The sequence below is a fragment of the Tenrec ecaudatus genome, chromosome 1 (genome assembly GCF_050624435.1).
Source record: "Tenrec ecaudatus isolate mTenEca1 chromosome 1, mTenEca1.hap1, whole genome shotgun sequence".
Lineage (NCBI taxonomy): Eukaryota > Metazoa > Chordata > Mammalia > Afrosoricida > Tenrecidae > Tenrec > Tenrec ecaudatus.
In genome coordinates, this window is record NC_134530.1 from 39,616,432 (window position 1) to 39,642,331 (window position 25,900).

Sequence of the window (25,900 nt, forward strand, 5' to 3'; positions counted from 1 at the left end):
GGACACACGGATAAGCCCCTCAGGGACAGTAATGGGAGTAGCTATACCACGAGGATAGGGGATACGTAGGGGAGAATGGGGAGAAAGGGGGAACCAATAACGGTAATCAGCATATAACACCCCCCAGGGGGACAAACAACAGAAATGTGGTGAAGGGAGACAGTGGCCGGTGTACAATATGATAATAATAATTGTCCTTGATCAGGGGCACGAGGGTAGGAGAGGGATGGAAAACAGAAGAGCTGATACCAAGGGCTCAAGTAGAAAGAAAATGCTTTGGAAATGATGACGGCAACATAAGGACAAATGTGCTTGATACAACTGATGAATGGATTGTTACAAGAGCTGTAAGAGCCCCAATAAAATGATGTATTTTTTAAAAAACCAGGAACGGTGTGCGTCAGGGCTGTATCCTCTCACCGTACTTCTTCAGTCTGTGCGCTGAGCAAGTCATCCGAGAAGCCGATTCTCTAAAGAAGAGTGCGGCATCGGGATTGGAGGAAGGCTTAGTAACACCCTGCGACATGCGACATGCGGACGACACACCTTGCTTGCTGACAGTGAGGAGGCCTTGCAGCACTTGCTGGTGAAGATCAAGGAGTGCAGCCTCCAGGGTGGGTGGCAGCTCGATGTAAAGCAGACCAGAATCCTCACAACTGGACCAACAGGGAACATCATGATCAATGGAGAAAAAGTTGAAATTGTCAAGGATTTTGTCTTGCTTAGATCCACAAACATCATCTTGGTAAAACAGAAGTCCCTTGACAAGATGGATGACACGGTGGCTGCCACAATGGGATGGGCTCGAACGTAGGGACAATGTGAGGTGCTGCTTCTTTGTGTTGAACTGAGGGTGGCTTTGAGAGGGAACCAACCTGATGGCACCAAACAGCAGCAACAACAACAACAACAAGCTTTAGTGGTAAGGAGGCCTGATGGCATAGTAACTAAGCCATCAGACACGGGATGTTCTACCCTAGTCTATGAATCAGAATCGACTCCGTGACTTGTTTTGTGTTGTTTTCCTGAGTTTTAATGGCTGGTGTGTAAAAGTTGTGTCGCATGAACTTTCTTGTAGGCCGATGGATACTATCCTATCACAGCGTCCTGCTTCAAGATCTTGTAATGTTCTTTTGTGGTGAACGCAATGCTGGTCCTCTGGGGTGTGGCATTCCCAGCACAGTGATCCATGTGGCTTTCTGATTCAGAATGGCCAATGCCAGTCCATGCCAGCTCACGAATACCCAGGACAGCGATTTGTATGGGTTCCACTTCATTTTCGATGACTTCCTGTCTTCCCAAGTTCATCCGTCACACTCCAAGTTCCGATTATGGATGAATGGTAGCAGCAGGCCCTTCCCCATGACCCATGAAGGTCGTGAATGGTTTCCCGCATCGGCATCATTGTGGTTGGCTCCGCTTTGAGAGGGCAGCTCTTTCCAAGACTTCTTGTGGGTATCTTCCAACCAGAGGGGTTCATCTCCGGGATTCATTTGTGACAATGGTCCCCCGCCATTCATAAGGCTTTCCATGGTCAAACTCTCACAAGTGGACAGGTGGTTTCTTCTTTGCAGTCTGGACGTTCTGCTGAAACCTCTTCACCTGGGGTGGCTTCGCTGGTCTCTAAAACACCTCTTCTAGTTTCCCAGCAGCAGACAAGTACAACAAACTGACAAGCGGTGGAATTGTTCCAGCCGAGGTGGTAAAAAGGTCACATTTGTTAGCTGGGATTCTTCTGGAAACAAGAACTTTCCACCTCAACTTGAGTGCTATGGCTACCTTGAAATATAGTTTAATCAGGAAAGTGAGGCCCGTCTTCTTTCCTTTCTTTTAAAAATAGCTTTATATTTGCATCCCATGGAATTCACTGTTTTAAAGCACACACATCAATGGTCTTTATTAGTTTCTAACATTGTAGTAAACATCACCAGTATCTAATTTCAAAGCATTTTCAAGGAGACCAGTGGCCCAATGGTTAAGTGCTCTCCTGCTAACAGAAAGATAGGTGTTTGAACCCACAAATAGCTCTGGCGATCTTTGTACTAGGAAACCCTTTGGGGTCACTGTCAGTGGGAAGGTACTTGGCGTCCATTGCATGCCAGGCTCATGCTGCCCCAGGAGAGAAATCAACAACCAGAGTCACTTACTTCCATCGAGTCAGTTCTGAATCTTAGTGACCCGTCATAAGGTTTCCAAGACTGTACATCTGTAAGCGAGAAGATAACCTCATCTTTCTTCCATGGCCACAACTAGTGGGTTTGAACCCCTGACCTTGTGGTTAGCAGTGCACCGCTTACTCCACAGTGCCTCCAGGGTATCTTGTCTGTGGATACAGGGAAGGAAAAGGGGGAACTTCATCCCTGCGACCTTGTCTCTGAGTGTGTGTGACTGCGTGAGCCTATGTTCAAGAGCTGGGGGAGAGACACTGAGCCCGTGAAATGCCAAATTATTCCATCTGAGGGTGGGTGTCCCAGGCTCCGCCTCCATTTCCTGGGGCTGGGGGGGGGGGAGAATGGCCACACGTGGGTGGCTGGAAAGAACAGAGAGCTTTTGTCTCTCATAGTGTGAGAAACCAGAAGCCTGAATCAAAGTGTGGCGCTAGGTGAGGGCTTCTTCATCTAGTTCAGCTTCTAGTCGACTCGCCCGTGGAGTGGACCCTGACCCACAGCGACCCCTTCGGGCAGTGTAGCACTGTCCCTGTCAATCGTGACAGGAGGAGGAAGCCTCATCTCTCTCCCAGGGAGTGGCTGGTGGTTGTGAACTGCTGGCCATGTGGTCAGCAGCCCGACATGTGTCCACTTGCCACTACTCCTTGGAGGTTCGGCCTTCTGGTCTTCAGATGGGGTGTCCCCTCTTCAGGTTTGCTTGTTTCTGCGTGGATGCTGCTGCTTCTAGAAGTCAGACAGGATTGGGTTTAGGGCAAAGGTGTAGTCTTCTTTTTTCTTTAAAAATAATCATTGTATCGGGGCTCTTACAGTTCTTATCACAACCCATCCATCCATTCATTGTGTCAAGTACATTTGTACATATGTTGCCATCATCATCATTTAAAAAATATTTTCTTTCTACTTGAGCCCTTGGCATCAGCTCATTTCTTCCCTACCCCCTCCCTCACGAACCCTTGATATTTTATAAATTATCATTTTTTTCCTGTCTCACACTGACCACTATCTCCCCTCACCCATGTTTCTGTTGTCCATCTGGAGAGAGGGGGTTATGTGTATGTCATCATGATCAGTTCCCATCACCCCCCCCCTTCCGCTTACCCTCCTGGTATCGCTACTCTCAATATTGGTCCTGACGGGAGTATCTGTCCTGGATTCCCTGTGTTTCCAGCTCTTACCTGCACCCGTGTACATGCTCTGGTCTAGCAGGTTTGTAAAATTGAACTGGGGTCATAGTAAGGGGGGGAGGCAGCATTAAAGAACTAGAGGAAAGCTGTATGTTTCGTTGGTGCTACCTAATGGGATGACAGCACAAGGACAGGGTTCAGATTCCATCTTGAATTTGGGGGTCACAATTTAAAGACTAACAGAAAGATGTTTACCTGTTTGCCTGTGTGGATCAGATCAAACTAGATGACATTGGGAAGAATGGGAACTCGAGAACACGGGCGGACGCAGGCTTCTGGGCGACCCGCAGCTGGCTCCAGGCTTGTGGGCGTTGTCCAATGAAGGAGGAAGAGGGATGCAAGAAGGCACGCATTTGAATTGCAGGCGCCTTCAACCCAACTGAGTCAATGCTGACGCCCAGCGACCCCCACCTGTGAGTTTCCAAGACAGTAACGGATGTAGAAAGCCCAGTCTCTCCAAGGAGCTGCTGGTGGTTTTGAACTGCCAACTCTGAGGATCACAGCCCAGCACAAATCCAATACACCACAATAGCCCCCATGCCATGGCGACTTCAAAGCATATGGAAAGTACCGCAGACTGCCAAAAGAACAAACAAATCTTTCTTGGAAGAGAGGCAGCCAGCATGTTCTTTAGGGGCCAGGCGGGTAAGCCTGTATTGCATGTACTTTGGGCATGTTATCAGCAGAGACCAGCCGCTGGAGAAGGACATCACTCTTGGAAAATTATTCGGACAGCGAAAAGCGAGGAAGGCCTTCAGGCTCGAGGAGGGAGATTGGGAAAAGCAGCCTGTGATGACCGCTGCCTTGCTGGAGGGGAGCATGTGGCGGGGCTGGGCCACAGAGGAGGGCCCCAGCTCACAATAGCTGGGGAGATCAGACCAGGAGGGACTTCCCACAGGAAGTGACGCTGAACCTAAGCTCTGCCTAGTGAGCCAGTCACTGCGGGGGTGAGGGTGGGAGGGGCTTCCAGGCAGAGGAGGAGCACTGAAGGTGAAGGGACCAAAAGGCCATGGTCAGCCTGGAGTCTTCAGGCACCAAGGACCTGCTAACACCATGGTGTGTCCATGGGCCCCGGGGGCACTGTGTGAAGTCGGCCATTTGAACTGCCCCCCGCTCAGGGGAAGAAAGTGCCATCTGCTCGCGCCAGGTCACAGCCGTGGAAACCCTACCCCACCCCAGACCCTGGCAGGGAGCACTGATCTGGACCGAAAGGACCATCCCATCACCAGTCGCTTCCCCTTTCACTGAGGATCAGGGTGGGGTTGGGATGGGGTCGGGAGAGGACAAGCCATGCCCACGGAGAAATCTGAGAGGGCAAGTCATGCCCACGGGAGAGGACAAGCCATGCCCACCAGGGTACGAGATCACACGAGTCCTTCTCATTTTCTCCTGAGGTGGGGGGTGGGCGTGGAGATGGGGAGCAGAGAATGACAGACCTGCCTTTCAGACAAAGCCCTCTGTCCTGAGAGCAGAACGTGGCAAGGGCAGAAGCTCACTTGGAAGGAAGGACTGCTCCTTCCTTCAGGCCAAAAAGGGACAAAGGGGTGGTAGTGATGGTACAGCGTGGACAACCTGTGTCTCATGGGAAAAACGGATACCCTCCTGTCTGCTTCCATCTGGCTGGAAGAGTCCCAGGGCCTGGCTGCCCGTGGGCTGTGTCTCAAGAAAAAATAGATGCAGGTGACTGCAGTCCAGAGGTTGACCAGCAGGTGTCACCCTCTCATCAGATTGGAGGGCCCTGAGCCCTGGCCCGGGGTGGGCAGGTGGGTGACCTCCAGGTCTGAGAGGTGACTCAAAAGTCTAGTGGGGTCTGTGTGTCCAGAAGGCAGAGTTTCATTCTAACCAGCATCCCTTTTGTCAGTACCGAGTGCTTTCCCTCTGCCAGACCCCACGGTATCCTTTCAGCATTTAATCGAGGGGGTCCAGGTGACGCTCAGTAAGAGCTGTCATTCTGTCACGATGACTTTCACAGGTGCCACATGTCACGGAGTTCACCCCACACCAGTTCTGTGATTGGGGCCACCGTCAGGGTGAATATTTGTTCTCGGACTTCCACGGGCCCGGCACCTTGCAAAGCCCTTCCAGAGGAATAGCTCAGTGCTCACTGCTGCCAGGTCGACGCTGACTCATAGTGACCCTACTGGACAGAGGCTGGGATTGTTCTGGAAGCAGATGGCCCCATCATCCTCCCACAGCGTGACTGGTGGGTTGGAATCACGGACCTTTCTGTTAGCAGGCAAGAGCTTAACCATTTCACCGTGAAGAGCAGTCCTATGAATAATGAATTTGACCTGAATCCTATAATACTGGAAAACAGATGGCTGAAGAAATCCTCTCCTGCCTCCATTCTCAGGACAAATGGGGCACTTGATCACCTTTCCCATATGACTTAATGAGATTCGTGGGTGCCCTCTTGTTTGTCTACAGCAAAGCCAGACACACCCTCACTTCCTCTTTTTGTTTTAAAAATGAGTATTGAGTTGCTTATTCCCTCTGACCAATCAGAAACAAAGTGCTTGTTAGCCAAATTTTAGTTTATCTTCTTTCTTTCCCATAGGCCCCTGAACTGTGGCTCACCGGCTCATCTTTGGCTCAAACCGACACACGAGGAGGCTTCAAACAGTTTGTGGGGAAATGGAGCAAAAGGATAAGGGGATCTTTCCATAACTTTTTGAAGCCCCTCATACGCTCTTTAAAGGCCCTCTCAGAGAAGGCAATGCGAAGACATTCGAGTGTGTGGATCATGACAAATCCAGAACACTTGATTGGGTTCATGTGGAACCTGCACGTGGATCAAGAGGCAGTTGTGTGACTGATCAAGGGAATATAGTGGGACAAGAGGAGTGTTAAAAGAAATAGAGAAAAGAACTAGGAGGCAAAGGGCATTTATAGAGGTCTAAATACAGGCATGTACATATGTAAATATATTTATATATAATGATGGGAAAATAGATCTAGGTATGTATACATATATATATTTAGCACTAAGGAAGCAGATGGACATTGGGCCTCTATTCAAGTATTCCCTCAATGCAAGAACACTTTGTTCTAATAATCCAGCATTCTGAGATGCTCACCTTCCCTATATGATCACTGAAGACAAATGGGTGCATAAGCAAATGTGGTGAAGAAAGCTGATAGTGCCTGGCAATCAAAAGACAGAGCATCAGGAGTCTTAAAGGCTTGAAGATAAACAAGTGTCCATCTAGCTGAGAAGCAACAAAGCCCACATGGAAGAAACACACCAGCCTGTTTGATCACGAGGTGTCGACGGGATTAGGTATCAGACATCAAAGAACAAAAATCATATAATTGTGAATGAGGGGCAGTGCAGATTGGGGACCCAAACAAAAAAATCATGTCAATGTGAATGGGGGCGGGGTGGGGAGAATACAGAGTGGAGGCCCAAAGCCAATCTGTATACAATTGGATATCCCCTTACAGAAGGGTCCCCGGGAGAAGACAGGTCAGCCAGGGTGCAGTATAGCACTGGTGAAACATACAACTTTCCTCTAGTTCTTTAATGCTTCCTCTCCCCCACTATCATGACCCTAATTCTACCTTACAAGTCTGGCTAGACCAGAACATGTACATGGTTACAGATAAAAGATGGAAACACAGGGAATATAGGACAGAAAAACTCCTCAGAGCAATATTGAGAGCAGCCATACCAGGAGGGGAAGGGGAAGGTGTGGGGAGGAAGGGGGAAACGATCACTATGACCTACCTATAACCCCCTTCCAGGGGGATGGACACCAGAAAAGGGGGTAAAGAGAGACATTGGACAGTGCAAGGCATGGAAAAATAATAATAATTTATAAATTATCAAGGGTTCATGAGGGAGGGAGTGAGGAGGGGGAGGGGAAACGATGAACTGATACCAAGGGCTCAAGTAGTAAGAAAATGTTTTAAAAATGATGATGGCAATAAGTGTACAAATGTGCTTGACACAATGGATGGATGGGTTGTAATAAGAGCTGTACGAGCCCCAATACAATGATTTTTTAAAAGAATTAAAAAAGGTGTGAAACAAGGTTGAATCCTCTCACTAAACTTATTTAATCTGTATGCTGAACAAATAATCAGAGAAGCTGGTTTATATGAAGAAGAATGTGGCATGAGGATTGGAGAAAGGCTTACTAGCAACCTGCAGCATGCAGATGACACCACCTTGCTCGCTGAAAGTGAGGAGGACTTGAAACCCTTGCTGATGAAGATCCAGGATAGCAGCCTTCAGTATGAGTGACAGCTCAATGTGAAGAAGACCCAGATCCTCACACTGGACCAACAGGTAACATCATGATAAATGGAGAAAAGGTTGAAATTGTCAAGGATTTTATTTTTCTTGGATCAATGAAGACCCCGCCCATGATATTTTTAATTGCCCCATATGCATGTGAAAGTTGGACATTGAACACGGAAGACCAAAGAATGGATGCGTCTGAATGATGGTGCTGGCGAAGAATAGTGGAAGCCCCCTGGACTGCCAAAAGAAGAAACGCTCCTGTCTTAGAAGAAGTTCAGCCTGAAAACTCCTTTGAAGCAAGGAGGGTGGGGCTTAGTCTCACATGATCTGGAAACGTTACCGGCAGCGGCTAGTCCCTGGAGCAGGACAGCATGCTTGATGAAGGACAAGCACAGCAAAGACGAGGAAGACCCTCGACAAGACAGACTGACACAGTGGCTGCAACCGTGGGCTCACACAGAACACGTGTGAGCTCACACAGAACACGTGTGGGGATAGCGCAGGACAGGCAGTGTTTCATGCGTGGCGCACAGGGCTAAGAACAGACAACCCAGAGAAGGGTAGTCTCAGCAAGGACATGCTGCCTTCCCATCCCATGACATCTTCCAACCACTTCCCCAACCTAGGGTGGCTTCCCCAGGACTACCACAGTCCCCCTCCCTTTCACCGCATCTTCCTTTCTTTTACTGGGTTGCCATGGTGGAGGACACGCACAGCAGAACATGCACCCATTCAGTCACTTCTCCAAGCACCATTCCATGACCTCGATCACATCCTCCCTGTTACCTGCTGCCCCTGAGGCAGGAATACTGCGGGTGAGGGGCTTGAACAAATAAATGCATCCTCTCACCCTATAGGACGCTAGAAGCTCAGATTCCAGGACCAGCTCTCTGGGAAGGCTTTCTCTCCTGGAGGATCCTGGGGAGAGGGCCTTGTCTCCTTCAGGCACCTGAGGGTCTGGCATTCCTTGGAGATCTCCATGTACCAAGGCAACAATCCCTGGGTTCTCGGCATACAGGTCCTGGATCCAAAGCAGGTGTTCTCAAACTATGGTCCGCGGGCCATGTGCAGCCTGCGGAGCACATTTATCTGGCCTGCCAGGTGTTTTTTTTTTTTTTTACTTAAAAATGAGATCTGTGCAGTGTGCATTGGAATTTGTTCATAGTTTTTTTTTTAAACTATAGTCCAGCCCTCCAACGGTCTGAGTGACAGTGAACTGGTCCCCTGTTTAAAAAGTTTGAGGACCCCTGATCCAAAGGGTCTTTTTTAGTTCTTGGTCCTAAAAATATCTCTTTTATAACTGAAAGGAGATTGACTCAAGACACAACCGAATCCTGTCACTTGCATCCTGTCTCATGTTGTGCGGTGCCGTGCAGGGAGTCAGTTCTGACTCCTGGGGTCTCTGTCTGTCTGTGCACAGCGGGACAAACTGCCCAGTCCCGGGCCATGCTCGTGATGATTACCACAGGCTCGCTCCTTGCTGCAGCCACGGTGCCAACCCATCTTGCTAAGGGGCTTCTCCTCTTTTTCGCTGACCCTCTAGTTCATCATGCACGATGTCCTTGCCCAGGGAGTTGTCTCTCTTAAAAACATGCCCAAAATACATGAGATGAACCCTCGCTGTCCTTGATGCTAAAGAGAATTCTGGCTGTACTTCCCCTCAGACAGGTTTGTCCCTTCTTCCGGGAGTCTGTGATACTTTCAAAATTCCTTAGCAAACCATAATTCAAATGCATCAGCTCTTCTCTGGTCTCCCGAATTCATTGTCCAACCTGTCACATGCAGAGGAGGGGAGCGAAAATACCATGGTTCGGGCCCAGCACCCCTTAGACTTCAACACTTTAAAGAGGTCTTGTGCAGCAGATTAGCCAAGGCAATCACGATAGGTCCTTCATTCCGTAACTGTGGTGTCTGTGAGCATGGACTGTGGATCCAAGTAAAATGGAATCACTGACAACTTCGATCTTTTCTCCATTTATCATGATGCTGTCTGGGATGCAGTCATGGGGAATTTTGATTTCTTTATATTGAATTAAGGAACCCTGGTGGCATAGTGAATTATGAGTGGGGTTGCTCACCACAAGGTCAGCAGATCAAAATCACCAGCCACTCTGAGGGAGAAAGAAGAGGTTTTCTACATCTGTAAGACATGCAATCTCAGAAGACCACAAGAGCAGTTCTACTCTGTCCTATAGGGTATGAGTCAGAATTGACTCGAGGGCAGTGATTTGGCTTCTGGGTTTACGGTGAGTTGTGATACATGCTGAAGACCGTCGTCTTTGATCTGCAATCAGTAAGCGCTTCAAGTTCTCTTCTCTCTCATCCTGGCTCATAAAGCAGGATCCACAGCACATAAAGTAATTACATCAAATCGTAAGATAGAGGATAATTGATATAATACTAAGAATCGTGGACTAGCCAAGTTGCCACGTATTTTGGGGGACACAATTCAACCTGTAACACCCATTCACAGACGCACACTGCCCCCCCCCCGCCCCCACGCGTCTGCACTTTAATCTTTGAGTTGCTGCTGTCAATCTGGTCCCATGCACATAAATCTTAAAATAGTACAATTTAATCAAGGCACACATTCTTTACTAGTTAAGCTAAATGATTGTTTGGTTTTAAGAAGACTTGGGATTTTTTGTTTTAATTTAAATATTATCTCTAGGCAGTAGTTTCAGCAGTTTGTCCGGCCACCATGACTCTGCACACTTTTCTTTGGCATAAACCATCTCCCTATCAAAGTCTAATTTCTAATTTTTTCCTATTTTTAAAATTTAACAGTCCTCACCACATCTCAATGAGGCCCTCTCCTCATTTTACAGATGAAGAAACAGGATCATGGAAGTCAAGTGATCAGCTCAAGGCCACAAAGCTAGTAAGCTGGACCAGGGACGCCAAACAACAATCGAACCCCAAACCAAACCCACTGCCACCGAGTCAATTCCAACTCACACTGACACTGCAGAGGGTCGATTTCCATGGATGAAACACGTAAATATCCTCTAGCTCTTTAATATTCCTCTCCTTACTATTAGTGGCTTTTGTTTTACCTCATTAGTCTTATATTTGCATATGTTCATTGGTATAATTAAGATCATTCACTACAGGGGGAGGTGGGGGGAATGGAAGTGGAGTTAACAAACCCAGGGACAAGGGAACAAGTGATCCTAATTGGTGGTGAAGTGGGTGTGGGAGGCCTGGTTAGGGCATGATCAAGGGTAATGTAATGAAGAGGTATTGCTGAAACCCAGGTGGGAACAGAACGTGATAGTGGGACAGGAGGAAAATCAAGGGAAATAGAGGAAAGAGCTGGAAGGCAAAGGACATTTATAGAGGTCTAGATAAAGACATGAACATATGCAAATATATTTATATATGAGGATGGGGAAATAGATCTATGTGCCTATATTTATAGGTTTAGTATTAAGGTAGCAGAAGGACATTGGGCCTCCACTCAAGTACTCCCTCAATGCAAGAATACTTTCTTCTATTAAATTGGCATTCTATGATGCTCACCCTCCCGACACAACCATTGAAGACAAAGTGGGTGAATAAGCAAATGTGGTGAAGAAAGCTGATGGTGCCGGGCTATCAAAGATATAGTGTCTGGGGTCTTAAAGGCTTGAAGATAAACAAGCGGCCATCTAGCTCAAAAGCAACAAAGCCCACATGGAAGAACACACCAGTCTGTGTGATCATGAGGTGCTGAAGGGATCAGTTATCAGGCATCAAAGAACAAAAAATCATATCATTGGGTGCACATCTCCATGATACGATCGCTGAGGACAAATGGGTGGATAAGCAAATGTGGTGAAGGAAGCGGATGGTGCCTGGCTATCAAAAGATATAGTGTCTGGTCTCTTAAAGGCTTGAAGGTAAACAAGTGTCCATCTAGCTGAGAAGCAACAAAGCCCACATGGAAGAAGCACACCAGCCTGTGCAATCACGAGGTGTTGAAGGGATCAGGTATCAGGCATCATCAGAACAAAAAAATCTTACCATAGTGGATGAGGGGGACAGTGCGGCGTGGAAATCCAAAGCCCATTTGTCGGCCACTGGAGATCCCCTTGCAGAGGGGTCTAGGGGAGATGAGTCCGTGAAGGTGTGATATAGCACCGAAGAAAAATACAACTTTCCTTAAGTTCCTAAATGCTTCCTCTCCCCGCCCCTCCCCCCCCATCACTATCATGATCAGAATTCTACCTTGCAAGTCTGGCTAGACCAGAGGATGTACACTGGTACAGATAGGAACTGGAAACACAGGGAATCCAGGGCGGATGATCCCTTCAGGACCAGGGGTGTGAGTGGCGATACTGGGAGGGTAGAGGGAGGGTGAGTTGGAAAGAGGGAACCGATTACAAGGATCTACATGTGACCTCCTCTCTGGGGGACGGACAACAGAAAAGGTGGTAAAGGGAGAAGTCCGACAGGGCAAGATATGACAAAATAATAATTTATAAATTATCAAGGGCTCATGAGGGAGGGGAGAGCGGGAAGGGAGGGGAAAAAAAGAGGACCCGATGTCAAGGGCTTAAGTGGAGAGCAAATGCTTTGAAAATGATGAGGGCAATGAATGTACAGATGTGCTTTACACAATTGATGTATGGATGGATTGTGATAAGAGTTGTATGAGGCCCTAATAATTAATTAATTAGAAAAAAGATGGTTCACTACGTGAAAGCCAAGCTAGAGACCCCTTCAGAAACAGTAACAGGAGCGATGGTTCCTTGAGGGTACGGGAAAAGGTGGGGGAGGGGAGCTGATAGCATTGGTGACTGCATAGCATTGGTCTCTGTTTGCAGCGAGCAAACAACAGAGTTGTATGTGAATGGATATATTGGATGGTGTGAGATGCAGCAAAAGAATAATAATAAAAGGGTTCCTGGGGGGTAGGGTGGGGGAGGGAGGGGATGAAGCAGAGCTGACATCAAGGAGTCCAAGAAGAAAGAAAATATTTTGAAACTGATTATGACAACAATTGTACAATGGTGCTTGAGGTGATGGAACTATGGGATGCTGTGATATCTGTAAGAGCTCCAATAAAATGATTTTAAAACAAACAAACGTATGACAACTAATAAAACAATGGGAAAAGTGTTTTTAAAAACTGTAAATCTTTATGAAAGCAGACTGCCTTATCTTTCCTCCAAGGAGAGGCTGGTATGTTTGAACTCCCAACCTTGCGATTGGCAGCACAAGGTCTTAACTCACACGACCACCAGGGCTCCTATGGCATGGTGGAACATATTAAATGAAACGATACTCAGAGGACTATGGAAGCTCCAAATACAACCCAAACAGCTCAAATTCTTCTCACAAAAGCCCGAGCTGTACAATTCTTTGCATAATGCAATATATTTTGGGGGCCTTCCCTAATATATTTGTATAAAATATATTTTATACAAGGTAAAAGATGAAAGTGTTCATAATCATCGATCATGATTATTCCAGAAGTTTTAGGAACATTCTGGGTTGGATCTTTCAGATGAAGGAATGAGAGGAGTCGTTGATGGGATATTTATTTCTGACCTGGGATTTCAGGCTGGGCTAAGAGACGTTGCTTATGCTGGAGGATTTCTTCTTTTGAGTAATGTGTTAGTCCTGGTAGACTAGAGAAACCAATCCAGAGACACTCATGTGTGTCTTAAGAATGAGCTTTATATCAAAGAGTAATTGTATATTAAGAAAACAGCCCAGCCCAGGCCAGATCAAGCCCATCAGTCTGATATTAACCCATATATCCAATACCAGTCTAAAAATTCCTCTCAGACTCACGCAACACCAACAATGACACCGAATGCAGGAAGATCACAGGCCAGTGGGTGGAAAATCTTGTGGATCCAGTGGCGGTGGAAGCATGAATGCTGGCGTGAGCTCCTCCAGCTCCAGGGCTCTGGCTCCATCAATGTGTCTCCATGTGGCCTGTCAGCAGGAGAGTGTGTATCCCACCTCCAGGGAGGAAGACTGGAGTTCCCAGAATCCTGAGGAGAAGGCCATGCCACACAGAGGCCTCATTGGCTATGACATGATTGACAGGTTAGACTCCACCCCTTTGCTCAAATTGACAGGAGATTATGTAACTGCCACAAGGAATTAACTGCTTTATCCCAGAAGTTTCCCCCACACTTTAGAAACAAAGCAGACTGCTCAGGCCAACAAACTAAATAGACCACTGGCCTTTCAACAGCGACCAGCCCACACAGCAAAGAAAATGGAACGCTTCCTTGACCTTGTCCTGTAAACCTGAAACCTAGCCATTGGGAATGTGAAAGCCTTGACTTGCATCATAAATAGATGCTCCCCCCACAGGCTGCTCCATCCCCTGAATCAGTGAAGTGCTCCAGGGACACAGGAAGGAAAGCTTCCGTGGTCTCCAAACCTCAAGGAGAAACGACAGTGAGGCTAACGGAGAACCTCAGATGTCTTTATGCGATTTGGGAGCTACCCCGTCTAAGCTACCCCCTGACTGTGATTAACCCAAAAGTCTCTGCCCTGGAGAATGAAGCCTTCTGAACTCGTGGGACTTACTCATAAAGAAGAAAGAGGATTTCGTTTTTAATCTGTACCTGTCTCTCTTGTCTGGAGAGAGGATTAACATTCCTGTTTAGGATCGACTCAATGGCAGAATCAACTTTCGGGGTCTTGCTGAGTTCAGAAACGCCTGGGAATGTGATGGGAAGAGACATTTTGTGCAACTGGAATCCCGGGATTCATCAGTTTACACACGGATGGAAGGGGGGAATGCCATTACTCTTGCCTGAGAATCAAAACTCAGGAATACACAACATTAGAGAGGGAGGGCCCATCTGCCGCATGGAAGCCTTTATGTTAAGTAGCTAGATTTAGGGACGGGGGTGAGGAGGGTGGGTGTTGTCTCTCCCATGCCTGCAAAAATGGAGGAAGTTGGAAAGAAACCAGGCAACCATTGAACACCTAGGAAGACCCCAAACTGCGCATGCACAGACACAAGACCCCCCCCAGGCCCAGGTAAATCCAGTATCTTGGACACACCCACCTTAGGTACACAGGTGGGCCTGACTCAGTCAAATGGGTCAACCAATACCATCGACCACACCTGCGCAGCCAGAGGTTTGAAACAGCCTCTCCTTTACCTGCTCCGGGTCAGCAGCAAGTGGAGGGTGTGGTCTACTCGGGCCCTTAGCCTCTAGGATTCTTGGGCTTCTGGCCGCTGTGGAGGCCCCAGTTCCGCACTTTGGGGTGTTCTTTTCCACGTGGTTGATCGTGTCCAGTGTGAACTCCGGCGCGGCCTGGCATGCTTCCCAGAAATTATCGTGTACCCTTTTGAGACTGTAATACCGGACACTTCTCCGTTGCTTCATAAAAACCCAGTTGGGTCACAAAGCGTGCTTCGACGTGAATTCTTTCAGCGTGTGAATCAAAGAACCGGTGCAGAACCCACTCCAGAACCGTAACACCTCCTGCCTCTTCAAGAGTCCCGCCCAGCGGGTCCTCTTCCTGCTCAAGTTCTTTCTCCGGCCCCTCACACTTCGTGCACCGTGACCTCTACAGACGTGGCCAAGTTCTGTCCCCCGAACTAACCCAATTCAAGTGCACATCTCAAAGGGCTTGCCCAAGCTTCCCCAGGATCTGCTTAGTCAAGAAGGAAAGGGAGGCAAGGTTTCCATACCACGGGGTTTTCTTTCTCCAGACTCACTCCTTGAGTCAGTTCCTGGACTACTCCCTTCCTTCCGGCTAGGAAGGCTGATGGTGAGGGTGGCAGTTTGTTCAGGATTTATGAGCAATAAACCACGTTGCTATTCCCAGGTGCCCCATTGCTCCTAATCCATATTTATTCTTGTTTTTTTTTTTGTTGCTGAGTAGTATTTCATTGTGTTTATGTATTTATTTAAAAGATTGTTTTATTGGGGGTTCTTACAGGTATTACAAAATCCATACATCAACTGTATCGAGCATATTTGTACATATGTTGCCATCATTATTTTCTAAACATTTACTTTCTATTGAACCCTTGGTATCAGCTCCTCTTTTTTTCCCTCCCTCCCCATCCCCTACCCTCATGACCCCTTGATAAATGATAAATTATTATGTTCATATCTCACACCGACCACTGCCTTCTTTCCCCCATGTTTTCTGTTGTTCGTCCCCCTGGGGGCAGGGGGCAGTATGGTTATGTGTCAATCATTGTGATCGGTTCCCTCTTCCTACCCTCTTCTCCCCACCTTCGCCTTGCCCTCCTGGTATTGCTACTCCCATTCCTGTTCCTGGATTCCCTGTGTTGTGAACTCTTATCTCTTATCAGTACCTGTGCACTTGCTCTGGTCTAACCCGAAGTGAAAGGCAGGATTGGGGTCATGATAGTGGGGGGTAAGGAAGCCTCACCAAACCAGAGGAATATTGCGTATTTCATTGGTGCTATACTGCTCCCTGGTTGACAAATCCCTTCCTTGTGAACGTTCTGTGAGGGGATATCTCATTGTCTACAGATGGGTTTTGGGTCTCTGCTTTGAGCTCCCCCCCATCCCCCCACCCCCGCACATTCATTCTTTTCCAGTGTTTCCTCTGATGCAGTATGAGGGGGTTTTCCAAAAGTTCATGGAACAATAGAGTTAAGAAATAATTCCATTGTTCCATGAACTTTTTTCTTTTTTCTGGAGACTCGTTTATTCTGTACCAACAGTACAGCTCGGAGGTTACACATAGGCACACGGCTGAATTCCACACAACGGCTGAAGAGACGTTCAGAGTGAGGCTACAGGGACGAGGGGGCAGGTCTGGTCACCACGTAACCACAGGTCCTGAGACGTAACTGAAGGGACTTGACTGGTAGAGATTGGGTCCCTGGGCCTGATGGCCAGGGCTCGAGGCAGTGAGCTGGGGGCCCTCCAAGTTCACGGCAGGTCCAGCATGGCCAGCTCTACCTAAATCTCAGGGGGCTAAGGTTGGTGTGACCTGTCGGTCCCCCAAGAAGGAACTGCATGAGGCCAATCCCTCCCCAAGGTGCGTCCTGGAGTGGCCTTCCCCTCGCCTTTGAAAGATACGGACATCCCATAAAGGGACCCTGCTAAGTCGAAGGAGGAAGGGAAGCCCGGCTGGGGGTTCTCTGCTGGAATCCCGGTAAGGAAGGCGGCTTGTACGGTGGGTGGAGAGGAAACTGCACTCTACAGAGCCCTCCCGAGGCGCAGACGCAAACGGGGACCAGTGCTGCAGACAAGGTAGAGGCCCCCCAGACCGGGCAGCTCTGACTGGGGACTTCACCATGGGGTACGGAGTTACCCCCACCCCCACCCTCTCTTTCTATTACTTCTCCAGGGCAGCCCAAAGCACTAGCCTGGAGTTGGAGCCAGGACGCTCTGCCCCTAAGGTGGGCAGGGTGAAGACATTGGGCACAACCAGGCAGATGACGACGTGGAGGCAGCATGGGGCCCACCCTGGGTAACCCAAGGTTTGGGGGACAGAGGGGGACCAACAGGTGAGAGCAGGAGGCTCCTCTGTCGTCGACACACGCACACCCGGGCTACTTACAGACGGAGGGGCAGAACTGGGAACAGGGGCCGCCGGCTCTCTGGGCCAGGCTCCTCGGGTCTTTTCTGTGGACGGCAACTTCCCGACCGGCAGGTGATGGGGCACCCACGTCACAGGGCTGCCGGCCCATGGGTTGTCCATCGGTCCACCTCCAGGGAACCCCTAGGGCCTTTGCTTTGCCCTCCGCTTGCCAGTGGGAGCCCGGGCCCCGTCAGGCGGTGAGGCTCCGGGCTGACTTGGAGGCGCCCTGTGCCCGCTGGACCACCCCTCAGCACTTCTCTCGGCGCAGCAGCTTGTTGTTCTCAAACAGGCCCTCGTTGCGGGGACCCCGAGAGAGCAGTCAAGGGAAGTCAGCAGCCCGAAACCACCCACTCTGCCGTTTTTGAACTGCCCTTCAAAGGTCATGTCGTGCTGAACGAAGACCCCGACGTCAGTGAACTTGCCCTGGGCAAACTCCCCCTCATACCTGGAGCCCTCTGAGAAGGTCAAGACCCCGAAGTCATTAAACAACCCGTTCTCAAAGTGGCCCAGGTAGGTGCCACCGTCCGCAAACAGCAGCTGGCCAAAGCCATGCCTACGGCCCTCCTCCCATTCGCCACGGTTCTGCTCCCGACTGGAGCAGGTGAAGGACCCTCGGGTCAGCGTCATGGTGGCAGCTTACAGAAGGAAAGGATGGAAACGCGTCTGTACTCTTGATGGGTGGCAAACGATCAGTCCAAATATTTTCCTGGGCTCTGCCTTTTGGGGCGACCCTCGTGCGCCGGTGCGGAGCCCCCGCGGCCCGGACCGTGGCTCCCTCCGACTATGTCCCGGCAGCACGCTGTGCACGCCCCACTTGACACCGCCATCCCGCGGGCAGCCTCACGGGGCACCCCATGAACTTTTTAAAGCCCCCTTTGTGTCATAAAATTTAATCATAAGTTTTTCAGCATTCTGGTGGCACTCAAAAGTCAGTATGTGTTTGTTGTTTTACTTGGGAAAAGCAACCACTTCCCGGGTCTGTCCTCCCTCAAAGGTTCACTAAGGCTCCAGCTTGATTCTCTTGGGGTTTCATGCTGATTTACAACACTGGCAAATAAATCTACCTTGTTACAAAGTGACTGTCAATGCTCTTTGTTAGTCTTTCTGGGGCCTTATCTGGAGGACAGAGATCTTGCTAAAATACTTACTAGCTCTTGGTGGATATAAAGTTTCAAAAGAGAAAATGTGTTTTTTTTTTGGAACATGAAACCCAGGATTGATGATTGAACTATGGATTGATATGACATGTCTTAAAACCCAAGTAATAAAAACAAAAACCCCCTATAGATCCAGAAATGGGTGTGGAGCGCGCACTAAACCCTAGCTCTAACTGAGGAACAATCACAGGAGAACCCCGTGCTGGACCCCATCAGTACCCGACATCATTGGATTTGGAGGTGAAATGTGGACAAGATTTTGCATCGGAGCTCCAACAAAACAGCAGAATCCGACCCGACGCACGTGGTTTTTATAAACAAAAGCAATTCATGTTTCGGTCACTCAGCGTTAGTTGGCGTTGTTAGTATGCGTTGTTGAAATCTTTTGCGGTTGTATTCCAAGCATTTTGCTATAATTTTCTCAATTTAGTGGCTTTTTGAACAGTTTTTAGATAAAAAACATGGGTCCTAAGAAAGAATTTTTTGAAAAGAATCATCATGATAAGGAACTGGTTAACCGTGTTATCGGTATTGTTGATGAGAATTTAGTAGACCCTTTTAGAAAACAGTTAAGGAAACGCCAACAGCTGACCACATTAGACAGGTTTTTTTTTTGTTTTTTGGTGACCACGAAGGGATTAGACAGATTTTTTTTTTAAGAGAAAGCCAGCCAGATCCTAATGAAAAAAGACAGAAAAGGGGGAAAAAAAAAAAACTCCTGAAAAGCAGCAAAGAGTTGATTTGAGGGAAGGCGATTCCCCTTCCAAACACTGACTCTCCATCCCTCCTCTCCACATCCGTGTGCACAGATCCAGATCCTTGTCCATCTCAAGATATGGGCCATACTGTAGTTGTTAAAAACTTTTTGAATGATGTTTCTTATTTAAATTACATTATTTAACTCTGAACTTATTTACTTTGAAATTTCTGAGTAATGTTTTGTATAAAAGGGCAAGGTTAGGGTAAAAACTTGGTGGTCGACAATGGATTCATCTGTTTTCAGTTATTTCTCATGGGAAAAACTGACTCAGAACTTGACTGCATCACATCTCAAGGCTCTTTCTAGAACAGATTAGAGTCGAGATCTGGGGTTCTACTGTAGTTCTTACATCATGGCCCTGCTCAATACTCACCCCCAGGAAGAAAACACAGAAGACATGGGTGCTATTGCCAAATGTGACCAAGAATGTAGATGGTGCCCGACTAGCAGATAAAATAGTGTCTGGGGTCTTAAAGGCTTGTTTCCAAACAAGCAGCCATGTAAGTAAAATGTAAACTAAGTCCACATGGAAGAAGCACTCCATCATCAGTCACAAAAGGACTCCGTGTAATTCGAAGCCAAGGGAGGGGCTAGTACCAGAGCCTAAATTCTGAAAATCCGGAGTACAGAAGGCTATGGTTGACAGTGGGAGCCCAAGATTCATTTGTGGCTCTGCATAGGAAATAAGTCTCAGAGAATCTCCTCTATCTACAACTGAGGGATGGGAGGAAAGTGCTTACTAAACAGAGAGCTTTGGGGAGAGGAGTGCAGAAGATCAAAGGCATAAATCTGACTCCAACAGTTAAAACTGTGTCAGTAGATCCCCCCCTACGATGCCTGCTGGACCTGATCTGGTTTCCAAAATCGTCTGTATCTTCAGTCTGTATTGTTCTGTTTTGTGTTTGCTTGTCCATATTAGGATATATATATCTCAGAGGTGTCATGTCATTGAAGGTCACCTTCTTGAAGTGTGTTGTGTATTTTTCAATTTTTTAAATATATGAAACCCAGGACTGAAGAACCTATAGAAACAGCAAGTAGAATAAGGGTTTAAGAGGGAGGGGAGGGCAGGGGTGGCGGGTGTGTGTGTGAAAGGAGACAATGTCAGGGAGTCCATGTCAAAAAAGAATGTTGGGAAACTGATTGTGGTAGCAATTGTACAATTCTGCTCATCAGGATTGAACTGTGGAATGATATGATATATATTAATTAAAAAGAAAGAGAAACTGTAACTAACTCAGACTCTATCAAATACTTCGGCCAATTAATCTCTGCAGAAGGTGTGTCTTGGCCACCAAGAGCCCGATTTTCCTTGGCCTGAAACAAAAGAAACAATGAAGGAGTTTTGTGTTTGTTTTTGAGGTGAGGGGATTGTGGTTATTACCGAGCCTGGATTTCTAATTATTTTCTCTTGGCACCGAAAACCCAAACTCAATGCCATCGAATTGCTTCTGACTCATAGGACCCTAGAGGGCAGGGGAGAACTGCCTCTGTGGCCTTCTGAGACTGGAACTTCTCATGGGAGCAGAAAGCCTGGCCTCTCTCCCAGGAGTAGCTAGCTGGTGGGTTCAAACTGCTGACCTTGTGGGTAGCAGCCCAACATGTAACCCCCAATCCCCCAGGGCTCAGGGCACAGTCTTTCTAGATACCTTTCTAGATACCTCGGTTGTCGATGGTTCCAAGCTCAAACTTCTCACCACTCGAACAGCAAAAAAAATCTGCTCATCACTTTGCTCCACAGTTGACTGAAAATCCGACTTGGAAAACCTTCTATGGGCAGAGAGCTTGTCACTCATCGCCGAGTCTTGCTGCGGACACCGAGGGGTGACGGGCCCTCTTTCTCAGGCCCACTTTCACTCAGGCAACATACTGTGCTCGTGTCAGTGTGTTAAAATACTTCTCATTGTGATTTTTATTTTTTTCAGGATTAGAACATCTCTTTTGTTCATTTAAAAAAATCATTTTATTGGAGGCTCGTACAATTCTTATCACAATCCATTGTGTCAAAAAACATGTGTACATTTGTTGCCATCATCATTCTCAAAACATTCGCCTTCTACTTGAGCCCTTAATATCTGCTGCTCATTTTCCCCCTCTCTCCCCACTCCTCCCCACCTCGTGAACCCTTCATCATTCATATATTATTATTATTTTGTCATATGTTACACTGATGTCTCCCCCTGCCCTCTTCTCTGCTGTCCTCCTCCCCCCCCCCCCGCCCAGGGATGAGGCTATGTGTAGATTCCTGTAATCAGTTCCCCCTTTCTACCCCACATTCTCTCCACCCTCCAGGCATCGTCGATCTCATCACTGGTCTGGAGGAGTCATCTGTCCTGGATTCCCTGTGTTTCCAGTTGCTATCTGTACCAATGTACATCCTCTGGTCTAGCCAGATTTGCAAGGTAATATTGGGATTATGATAGTCGGGGGAGGGGGAAGTATTGAAGAAATAGAGGAAAGTTGTATGTTTCATCGTTGCTACCCTGCACCCTGCCTGGTTCATCTCCTCCCCACAACCCTTCAGTAAGTGGGTGTCCGGTTGGCTACCTTTGGGCTTTGAGTCTCCACTCTGCAATCACCCACCTTTTCAATGATATGATTTTATGTTCCTTGATGCTTAATACCTGATTCCTTCGACAGCTCGTGGTCACACAGGCTGGTGTGTTTCTTCCATGTGGGCTTTGTTGCTTCTGAGCTAGATGGCCACTTGTTTATCTTCGAGCCTTTAAGACTCCAGATGCTATATCTTTTGATAGCTGGGCACCATCTGCTTTCTTCACCACATTTGCTTATGCACACGTTTGGCTTCATTGATCGTATCAGGGAGGTGGGCACCCACTGATATGGTTTTCAGCTCTTTGCTGTCTGATAAGTGGTCCCTTCTGCACCTTGTGGTCAGACAGGCTCGTTTGCTCTTTCCATGTGGGCTTTAATGCTTCTCAGCTAGATGGCTCTTTTGTTCATTTTTATTAAAGTACTTATGGATGTATTTGCTTGACTGAAATGGAAAAGCACATCACCAAATTTTAAATGTAAAAACTACTTATAGTAGAACTGATAATATACTGAAGTATAGATCTGCCCATGAGTCGAGACTGTATACATTGTTTCTTATTGTGCTTTTTATGAACTTTATTTGCATAAAGCATCGTCGCCATGACCCCAAATGCAGTCCATGACCCCAAATGCAGTCCATGACCCCAAATGCAGTCCATGATCCCAGCAGCAAAGGGGAAAACGGTGAGAACAAGATAGAGTTAAAGAAAGGAGCCATTGTGAAATTCGAATCAGGTGGCCTCTTATCTGATCTGGCGGCTGAATGCAATGTGGGTAAGTTGACATAATCAACATTTTGGGGGGGAAATGTGATTAAAGCGGCTAGTATAGAGAAGTTTTAAGCAGGAAACAATGAACTCAGACCATCAAAGAGGTTGAAAAGTGACTGTTCATTTGGATCAATCAGAAACAACTTGATGGTCTTAGTGTATCTGAGACATGGGATGCAAGAAGGCGAACAACTTCCACAGTGGATTTGATCAGTGTAACTTATCAAAGGACCAGTTATTTGGTTTTCCATGACTTCTTATGGGAAAAATATGTTCAGTTCTCAAACTTTTCGGTGTTTGCACACAGATTTGGAATGAATTAAGTTAGACAACTGAGGTGTTCCTGTGTATTTCCAAACCACCACGCCTGATCCAGTCTGCTTTACTCTTGAAGATCAAGGGGCAATAGGTCAGGTAAACGAAGCCTGGCTTAAAATGCCTGCTTAGAATTCCCTAACCAACATTTAGACATTCCTGGGGTTCTCAACCTTCCTAATGGCGCCACCCTTTCATACAGTTCCTCATGTGGTGGTGACCCCCAAACCATAACATTATTGTCGCTGCTACTTCATCACTGTCCTTTTGCTACTGCGATAAATCAGGTGACCCCTGTGAAAGGGTCATTCAACCCCTAAAGGGGTCGTGACCCACAGGTTGAGATCCACTTGCATCAGGCAGTGCATTTCTTTTCAAGGTTAATATGCATATATCGACTATATTTCTACATGCTAACAACAAATAATATAAAAATGAAATTAATAAACTAGGACCCGGGGGTGGGGGAAGAAATCAATAAACTAACCCATTTATAATAATATACACACACACTCACTGCCATCAAGTTGACCCGACTCATAGGGACCCTGCAGGACCTGGCAGAACTGCTCCTTTGAGTTTCCAAGATGGTAACTTTTTTTCTCCTAATGGTTTTATCGATAGACATTGAACTTTTTATGCATGAAGGTTCTGGTAATGCATTAGGTGTCCCTACCTACATAGAAACGCAGTTGAGAAACTAGAACTATGGGTTTCTACAGGCTGCAGCTCCACCCACTCGCCAGTGTTGACCCCCATGGCTTATGGCAGTGCCTCTGACCACAAGATTGGGTAAATGGCAGATATACTTTTGGGGAACCTTGTAACTATATATTTACATATATGCTGTCTCTGCCCTTCTGGATTCCACTTCAAGTCAACATTTATGCGCGTCAGACTCTGGTGCTATGCAGCGCTTCTCCTGCGGCCTCTGCCGTTAGATTACCTATGGCAGCCCCTTTACATTAGCTGCCCTTCTCCCGGCAACTGATAATGGCAGTCCTCCCCATGCTCTTTCAATGTCACCCAGCAGCTTCTGTCTCCTCGCAGGGATCCACAGGACATCCCCTTAGCAGGCCCTGGTTATTTGTAGATGACTCTTATTTGAAAACTAACTCCTAGTTCATTCTTGCTGGTCTTCGGCGCTAGCTCTTGTTGCTCTTGCACTTCTGTCCCAGGACCCAAAAATCCACTGCCATGTCTTCTGAAGAAGGGAAACTCTTCGTGGGAGGTCTGAACTTCAACACCGATGAGCAGGCGTTGGAAGATCACTTCAGCAGCTTTGGGCCTATCTCTGAGGTGTTGGTGGTCAAGGATCGGGAGACTCAGCGATCCCGGGGATTTGGTTTTATCACCTTCACCAATCCAGAGCATGTTTCCGATGCCATGCGAGCCATGAGTGGAGAGTCCCTGGATGGTCGCCAGATTCGTGTGGATCACACAGGCAAGTCTGCCCGGGGGACCAGAGGGGGTGCCTTTGGTGCTCATGGGCGTGGTCGCAGCTACTCCAGAGGTGGTGGGGACCAGGGCTACAGGAGCAGCAGGTGTGACAGTCGACCTGGAGGATACGGATATGGATACGGAAGGTCCAGAGACTATAGTGTCAGAAGCCAGGGTGGGTATGACCACTATTCTGGGGGAATTATAGAGATAATTACGACAACTGAGATGAGGCGTGCACAAGGAATAAAAATTCTTCTGAACCAGGATTGTCCTTCCAGATGGCTGTATTTATAAAAGATTTTTGGAGCTGCACTGAAACATCTTTGTTTTAGTACATCAACTTCTATTTTTGAATTAAGCTCCCAGGGTAGCCTGTTAAAAGACCTTTTAGTAAACGCCATATGTTTTTAAAACTTTTTTCTCCCATTTAAAGACAAATTCTGCCACATTTGTAGAGTCTGGGTATTTTTCCTTTGACCAGTTTTCTAGTTTGGTCACTCAGGATTATTCTGACAAAAAATTTCAGCCAGGCTGATTCCCCCCCGCCCCCTTTTAATTATTGAGTATCTATAGGAACATTTTAAAAGTTTTGTACACAATGTTTCTTTTTCATGGTTAGAAATTTCCGAATGTACCTACAAGAAATCTGCATCGATAATGATTACTTAGAGGTGTTTTTTTACTCAACATTGAAATCACCGCCCTGATTATATAGAAGAGCTTAAAAATGTTTGTGAATGTCAGTTTTTTTTTACTACTGGAAGAAAAAATATTCTGTTGTGTTTCATGTAGTGTTTAGGATGTCCTTCATGGAGCCGATTAAAAAGATGAAATCTGAAAACGGAAAAAAAAAAAAAAAAAAAAGAAAAAGAAAACTAACTCCTAGCCCTTGTTACCAGGCTGGTTACATTGATACTTCTGCCCAAATCCTTCAGAGTCAGCCTCTCACCAAAGTCTCCTCAGCTCAGCAGGCTGAGCTGGTTGCTCTTTCCAGAGCATGTCAACTTGCTTTTAAAAAGTCCACTAATTTTGGACCAGTTACATAAAAGTTTTGTTGTCACCACAAAAAAAGCCCATAAATATATTTGCAGACGTGAAATATGTATCATTTAGGATTATCCCCAATTTGGGAATCGGGGGAAACAGGGTTTTCAAACTCCTCTGGTAACCTGTCCTGTAGGGTCATCATGGGTTGGCATTGACTCAATGGCAGTGAGTTTGGGCGTTTGTTATTTTTTTTGGTAACACTTAAAAGATGTGGCTTTTGTAGCAGGTCTGCCAATGTCTTGTGTTTGTTTCTGAAATTACAGCAATGAAAATACACACTCACCAGCCAGTGAGGGTGGGGGTGGAGTGGGGCAAACTCAAAAATGAAGGAAAATCATCTTATGAGAGTAGCTGCCAAAAAGGTGGCCCCCCAAGTAATGCTCACCTTTGTGTTAGAGAAAAAGTGTATTTTTGGGTTGTGATACAAGGTGTCATTGAACCAGTTCTGACTCACAATGACCCGTGGAGAACAGCTCGAAACACCGTCCAGTCCTGCATCGGCTCCACAGTTGTTGCTATTTGAACTCATCGTTGCTGCCATTGTATCCATTCACCTCGTTGACGGCCTTTGTTCCTTGACCAAACAGGACTTCCTTCTCCAGAGACTGGTCCCTTCTTAGAATGTGTCCAAAGGGCGGGAGACAAAGTCTTGCCATCCTCGCTTCTAAGGACCATTCTAGCCGTACTGTTCTCCAGATGGGTGCACTCATTCTTCTGGGAGCC

General features: G+C 47.2%; 2 pseudogenes; one reads left to right on the forward strand and one right to left on the reverse strand.

Annotated features, from left to right (window-relative positions):
* Nucleotides 1-17,319: 17,319 nt before the first annotated feature.
* Nucleotides 17,320-17,756, reverse strand: LOC142433330 (MORN repeat-containing protein 4 pseudogene; annotated as a pseudogene).
* A 6,085-nt stretch (nucleotides 17,757-23,841) lies between these two features.
* LOC142433341 (RNA-binding protein 3 pseudogene) lies at nucleotides 23,842-24,354 on the forward strand (annotated as a pseudogene).
* Nucleotides 24,355-25,900: the final 1,546 nt, after the last annotated feature.